Genomic DNA, 7,943 nt, shown 5'->3' on the forward strand with positions numbered 1-7,943 from the left:
GGCACCCTCCCTAGGAAAACAACATAGTATTTCTTCTTGGCACGGACCATGTTGAGATTCCAAGTGAGAGTATAGATGGGAGGTTTAAGAGGTTGAGTATGTTTAAGATGGGAGGTTGGTTTTGGTGGTTTTTATAGGCAACGAGAAATGTGCCTGTGATTTGAACGGGAAATTAAAATTTTGCAACAGTAATATTTCCAACGGTAGGATAGTTAGCGAATGTGGGGCTCACATGTGTCGTTCTGATAGGAGCATAAAGTAGCGTAATTTTGGTTCGATGATGGGCAGGGTTTCGGTTGAAATAAAATGTTATGAAATAATCTATAAACTTCGAAACTTAATTATCAAAACTAAATATAAAACAAGTGGGAAATTCAATTGTAGCAACTCATTTATTTAATGTTTAATATGCAGGTTGTAATTAAATTGTATTAACTCATGGGAGATTGACGAAGGCTTGCAGGTCGTAGTCTGCGCGACACTGGATGCAGGGGATATGAGCGGCCCTGCCGAAAGCATGGACGGAGTTTCGCTCTGCCGCATGTCTGCGATAATCATACAGAAGAGGCATGTGGCCCCTGGTGGAGCACCTAGGTGAGGCACAGACAGTGTGTTGTTCTTCTATACGGGGCATTTGGACCTCACCTGGCCACGATATTGTCAGAATTGAAAAGCACCTCGCGTTACTGCCAGCGACTAAACCAGCCGCATCAAGCTCCCGATACAGTTCCAGCCCTTTTTGTTTTTCTACGTTTTCGTCCGTGCGAAGCATCAACATCATGCTCAGTGCGTATTTGGCTGCTGCATGGCCTGTACTTGTTGCACTGTTCAGCATCTGGATGCCAACATTTTCGTTGCGTCTGATGAAGAGTTCCCGCAGTGCCTCCCGAAACAGAAGCTCTGGGTTGCCAGCTGCCATGCAGCGATCAAAGAATCTCTTTGCCTCCGGTTTGAGGCACCACCACCAGGGCGTAGCATGCGAGGGTGGTATGGAAACACTCCGGTGAACGATATCGGCCTCTCCCGCATCGTGTGCAGCCTTACAGGTCATTCTGAGACTGCACAGGGATCGGATGGAGTCTGTCGCAACTTTAATGGTTATTGCTTCCCAGACGTCGTTCGGAATGAAAGCGATATTTGAACAACAGTGGATTGTCATTTTCAGTTTGTTCCTCTTGGTTCCTCTTTCGATGTGGATGGGGATACGTCGTTAGAGTATCGTGTTTGGAGTGTGGCATAGGAGTGTAGATAGGCTCCATATTTATAAGTCCACCTATCCTGTTGGAAACCTGAACTTGAGTGTAGCAGATCCGTTGTGAGTATCGCATTCGTAATATTAAACGTTAGAGTAAGCGTAAGTGTATTTTGGTGAAAACTGAAAACTGTATGGGGAATGGTATTAATTATTGGAAAAGAATAGATGAACCAGAAAATTTTTTAACAATGTTCCCCTAGCACCTAGCACTATCCTAATTAAATTTACTCTGTTAATGTTATTATAATACATTGTTCAGCCGTTCTTAAACAAAAGTTGTAAATATGGGTTTATTTTTGTTAAGCTGTTGTTGTATACATTATTCCACGTGCAGCTAGTAGAATGTTAAAGTTTCGGGCACATACTTAGCCGTTTAATATATGAATAGTTAATCGTTAATTATTTATGTAATCTGCATAGTTTACGGTAGTTTAATATCACGTATTTGAACCTCGTGTTTTTGAAATTTGTTTTGTGTATCACATAGAGAGGAGATGATGCGACGCGTTTAATGAGAGATAAAAAAGCGTTCAACATTTGGTGGAGGGTGGGAAAAATGGTTAGGTCAGGTTAATGCATTTATTACCGAATTTAAAGCCCTGGGGAAGCGGTGTGACTGTCGAATGAGATAAGTGTGTATACATAATTGGATTGGAGAATGTGATGGGGCATGTCATATATAAATATAAATAAGTTTGATGTTTGAGATTACTTCGTTGTTGAGGAATTTGTTAATAAGATCGAAGGTTGTTATACATCCTTCAGTGAGTGAGTCGTTGTTCATTGGGTGGGAACAATGTGGAGCCCCAGCGTTGGTGATGCAAGTGGTTCTTCTGGAGGACCTGGCCCTAGCGACCCTCTCCGCGACGACGGTAGGCGGTTTCACATTATCTTCTTTCCCGGTTTTCCTTTATGTCTGCTCATTGTTATTGTTTTTTGTCATTTCGAATTCTAGAAGTTGTCCCCACCGTGAGTCCTGACCAGTTTGTGATCATGGAGGACCTTGAGCAGACGCTGCGGAGGGCATGCGACGCCCTTAAGATAGAGCCTCCAGTGTTTAAGCCCCGCGATTGCATATCTGTCCAGGGCGTCCGCTACTATGGGTTTGTGGTTCATGTGGTGGGCCCACCGGACGGAGTCAACTTTGTGGCCTACGGCAGGTTCTCCCGCGATCAACGCATGGCCAGGCAAGATGCCGCTTTATCATCCCTGCAAGCGGTTGTTGGAAAGTCTGGGAAGGAGATCCTCGACTACAATTACTACGTGGCTCAGAGTTGCAGGGAACGTGTTGTGGAGTTGGAGCGGATATGTAGTCTGTCCGTCGACTCCCGTGTCGCTGAACTGGAGGCTGAGAACGCTCGCTTAAGGGAGCGTCTGGCTTCTTGGGAGACCTTGCACGGCCGTGGATAACGTTGGTTTGGTGTTGGGCATACCCTTAACTGTTTCTGGGGATTCGGGTTTGTTGGTTAGGGTTCGTGGTTGACAGTTTTAGGGTTTGTGGTCAAGGGTTTCTTATCCATGTTTTTGGTTCGTGACTCTAACATTTATCTCGTTATTACAATATTATGTAATACTTACAATCTATATGATATATTATTTTCAGTCCATATATAGTCATGAAGCTAGGCGTTATTTTGTTGTAGATTACAGTGCATTGCTTTCAAATGAAGTTAAATTTAAAGTCATTCCAGTCATGGTTGAAAGTTTTGTTAAGAAACGAAGTGTACCAATTAATACGGAGTAAATTGAAGAGCATACAACTTATTATCATAAATGTGGAAGCCGAGACGGTAGAAAGTGTTTAGTTGAAGTTTGTGAAAACGGTTTATGGACAATTATTGTATTTATTATGGAATTGCAATAACTCCCTCGTGAACTGGTATCATTAGGCAGTTCCAATTGGAATGGAGACGGTTAGGACGTGGTCTGCAGTTTGCTGTTTGGTGTTTGGTGTTTATGTTGTCAACATATCCCTAGTTTTGTTATTAGTAATTTTATAAATTAAGTACTACGGTCGCTAATAACAATAAAATTGTTTTTAACACGTTGTCTACCTCACAATTTTGTAAACAGCTGCTGCACAAATATTTTGAAAGTTCAGATATTTTCCGCGTTTGATTTTTAATAATGTGAAATGTGTTAGCAACATGAAAATGATTAGGTTTGTTGAGTTTATTGTTATTTGATTTAAAATTTGTTTTAAGAGATGGATAGTAACGATGGTTGAAATTTTTTATCGATGAAAAAAATAAAGTTAGAATTAGTATTCTTATTGCAGTGAGAAAACAGTATAACTATGATGCGAAATGGGTAAAGAACAATGGAAATAAATAATTAAAAATAACACGCAAACATTACGTAACGAACCTTAAATATTAAATATCGAAATTGGGTTGCATATTTTGATTTTTAAAATTTAAACTGTTACGATTTATGTAGATTACCTCAAATTTCAAAAATAACAACCTAAGAATAAAAACTAAAATTTAAAAATACCAACCTAAATAAAAAATGTCTATAATTTAAAACAATAAGTTGTAAGTAACTTAAAATTTAAAAAAGTTACAACGTAAGCCACTAACGCAAATCAATTTTAAGATTTTGTTGTCTATAAGCTTGCTAATAAAAAATCGATGGAATAAAAAAAATGTAAACGAATCCGTGATTATCGAGATTGTAGAAACTGAAAGAGTTAACTATATATTATAGGGTACTTAACGATCCAAAAAATACATGCATATCGCTACGTTTGCTTAAATCTATAGTAGTTATAATGTGAATTTAGTTTCGTATAAAACTATAATTTATTTCTCCCGTGTTTAAATAAATGGTGATTTATAACATAATAAGAGTAAAAAGAAATTCTAATTTATAAATAGTCCAAATTACCAACATAATGTCTTCATTTATTAGTAATTTTTTTATTTAATTCAATAACATTACAAATTTTTAAACATAATAACCTAATAAAGCGTAATTTCAAATTAAAATTTTTTCATATATCCGAAAATAAATATTTTCCATTTAAAATATTTTGTTTTAATAAGTTTGAGTGGCAACTGGCAACACCTTAATTACTTCTTCTGTCCCATGAGGCAGGAAACCAATTGGCTTCTAGCAGAAGACTTCATCAAAAGCCGACGGCACATTCTTCTAGGTACTGCAATTCTCAATACATTACTTCCCTAATGAATTAGATAAGATCTCGACCTAATATCCGCCTGATTCATACGCTATCGACTCTGAACAGGTTCTTCTAACTCAGAATATCCCCTTCATCCACTGTGTTGGTGCCCTGACGAAGAAATGGCCGAAGCTCACGCCAAAGGTGACGCCCTTAGGGTTATCAAAGCGGCAGGAGAGATGTCGCGGCCGATGGTAGGTTGTCGACTCCGCTTGTTATTTTTGCGATTTTTTGTTACTCTAATCGCGGGATTTTGTTTTATCTCTTACTCGCACTCCTCATGTTCCCTTTTATGCAGCGTCTGCCTATACCGAATGGGCTCCTCCCCAAAGGTAGCAACCATCTGTACATTACGGTCGCCGATGGGTCAAACCATTCTTACAAGATTGCATGCACCCCCAAGGGGTGGAAAGAGATCGCTCTCGGCAGGGGATGGCAGAGGTTCTATCATGAATACAAGCTACAACCATCTAACATTCTGCTGTTCAAGCACAAGGGCAGAGACGACTTCAGCGTTCGCATATTTCAGTCGCCGGGTGTGGAAAGGACGTATGATACGTCCGGTGATGACTCCGGTGACGAAACACCCCCCCAGGCGCCCAGGAAATGCACAACCCCTACTCAAGCGCCCCGGCGTCGAATGGGATGTATCAATGTCCCCAGGAGCTCGGCTGCAGCTGAGGTGGAGCAGACATTTCAGTCCGAGCACCCCTTTTTCATCATGCACATCACAAAAAGGCTCTTGGGCATCCACTTCCTGGTAATGGCTTTGTCTCTACACTCTATATACACCTGTTTCTTTGTTTAAGTTTGGGAACCACATAATCTGTTTTATTCCCCTTAATTACATATGATTCTCCGTTATGGTTTGGCCAGCCAAATGTCCCGCACTTTGGAGACGACGTCAAGGATGATGCCATTGTAAATCTGAGAGCGGGGGAGATCTCCGTCCAGGCAGTCTACGGAAGATACGTCGGCAAAAGAAGGCGCAATTGTGGCAGCATTAGTCAAGGGTGGGGGGTTTTCTTGAGGAAGTGCAACATAACTGTCCCCAAGCTAGCCGTCTTCGAGATCTCCCGTACCCAAGCTGAGGTGGAGCTGTTGGTCCAATTTGTTGATTTTGAATGAATCAACATGGGTTAAAGAGGATGTTGACTTTGTTATTTTGGATTGTCCTGTTTCATTTGTCAAAAACTTTTTCTCTTGGGTTGTGAATTGTGATGTATTGCAACAGCTACGCTTAACTCCTTTTGTTCCTTATAAAATGTTCTGTCCTTTAACTAAGTAGTTTTGACATAATCTGTGTGCCTTAGATTAGTGTACCATATCAATTTCTCCAGCGCGATGCAATCATGTCTTTAGTTATTGTATTTGACGTTACTCTCCATTTTCATGGACTGTGTGCACTTTTGTGGGGAAGAGCCAATTCTTCTGTTATGTTATCTTTTTGGCATTGAAACCTTTGTTAGCATTGGACAAGCGTTGCATATTTCTGAACTGTTTTGTCTTCGTGCTTCACTATTACTGTTTAACATGGGTAAAAGAGGAAGCTTTTCATCTTTCTCATCGGTTTTTGTTCTTTTACATTCGTGGAGGGTGCAGGTTCGGTTAATTGTTGTAATGGCGTCACCATTATTTGGTCTGGATTACAAGGCATGTGTTTTCTGATTAGTTTACTTGCATGCAAACAAACGGGTTCCTCGGTTGGAAGTAACCCATGTTTCTCTTATAATATCTATTGTTTATCGTTTTGCAGGTTTCACTTTATTATGCACAAATTCATCTCAGCTTAGTTGTTGTAGGTGTCAAACGTTGGGTTCAACACTACAATGTTTATTTGGCACACTTGCATAGTTGCATCTTGTCTTATTAGTTCATAGAGCATTAAGCAGCAGCAAATTCATGTTCTTTTTTTGCAACACAAGAGTTCAATGAACGATCTTTTAATCAGAAATTTTTCGGGAGAAACTAATACACCAGTAATTACCGTTGCACACCATGATCGTTTCACAATCTAAGCACGGGAATTCATTATCAGATTAACCATAACATTAGGTGTTTCTCAATGCCATGCTTCAACAGGACATAGAAGATACACCATGATATACAAAATATCTCAAACAAAATAGTCTTAACAACCCTACCTAAACCTCCTCTTAGAGACACGGAAATAACAAAGTTTTAGGTAAGCAAGGGATTAGCAGGAATAAAGCAACCTTTATCTCTGGGTTGTTGCCATGATTTTAACTTCAATCTATGGGGTGATACAATCAAGTCTATTGTCGCAAATAGATTCAAGCATGTGTATCTTAGACTCCAGCCTCGTGATCTCTTCCCGAAGATCCGCGTTTTCCCTCTGCAGAGACTTAGCACGAAGATAGTTGAAGTCTCTGATGTCATTACCCGTGTATGCTAAAAGAACCCACAACATGCTGAACGCAGCGTCCTCCCTCGCGTCATCCTCTAGTACCGTGTAACGACCCTTTGCCCGTAGGTTTGGGCCAAACGGGTTTCCAGGGATTATAACATTGAATGCATAAATTGGTCCCAGATCCCGGTGGAATTTTTCCTCACGAAAGAAACACGGGCTGGGTATTTTAGTGTCGTAGCAATACATTGATAGCCAGAGCTCCATGCTGTTGCTAAGGGCGAAGTTATGCGACGCACACTCATCCGCTGGGATCATTGGTGCTCCTGTAAATGAAAAAAAAATAGCCTGAATATGGAATTGTTTGTCTCTCAACAAATGTATGCGTTGGTTGTTAATAAGCTAATTGTGAATATAGTGACATTCATGGAAAGGTCATTCTGCACTTTACCACCAACAACACAGGCAACGCGTCCTTCGAATGTTGGTAGGGTTCGGGGCGTCCGCATCGGTGATTCGACTGTGCCCGTCTCGGACATCATTTCCGCAGTTGCCTCCTTGTCCGCCTGCAGTGTTTCCATCCTTGATTCGTAGGCGTGAAGTGCCAGGACGTAACTATTGAACCCGGTGTACTCCGGTTCGGGGTGGCTGAGAATCTGCTTGTTGGCTTCTTCAAAGGAGATGTATACTCCCGTGTTGTGACCCTTCGTGACAACGAAAAACGTGAATTGCTTCATGGTCTCCTCCATTGGGTCAGGACAAGCTAAGGGGGCTGATTTAGTTTTTGGGTTTTTACGGTGGGAGGATTTGGGGATTAAATTTTGATTGGTTTTGCTTCCGCCCCGTCATCAGAAATAATGTCTTTGTAGGGTTAACAGTCTTCCTGGGGAAGCTTTGAAATTGATATTTTGGGTAACAACACCCTCAAAAGCATGAAATCAACGCCTCCTCTCTTCAATCGCGTCACATCAAAATCTTTATCTGATTGATGTGTCATGGTATCGACAGACGTACCCTTCCCGGATCATCTAATTTTGGGCAAGTTGATACAAGAGTATGTGCTGACGTGTAATGAATTTTAATGCCTACTGCTCCTGCTCCCTAAAAGTACCGGGTTGAGTTCAGGCCTTGGCCAC

This window comes from Arachis hypogaea, chromosome 2 (assembly GCF_003086295.3).
Source record: "Arachis hypogaea cultivar Tifrunner chromosome 2, arahy.Tifrunner.gnm2.J5K5, whole genome shotgun sequence".
In the NCBI taxonomy this organism is placed as follows: domain Eukaryota; kingdom Viridiplantae; phylum Streptophyta; class Magnoliopsida; order Fabales; family Fabaceae; genus Arachis; species Arachis hypogaea.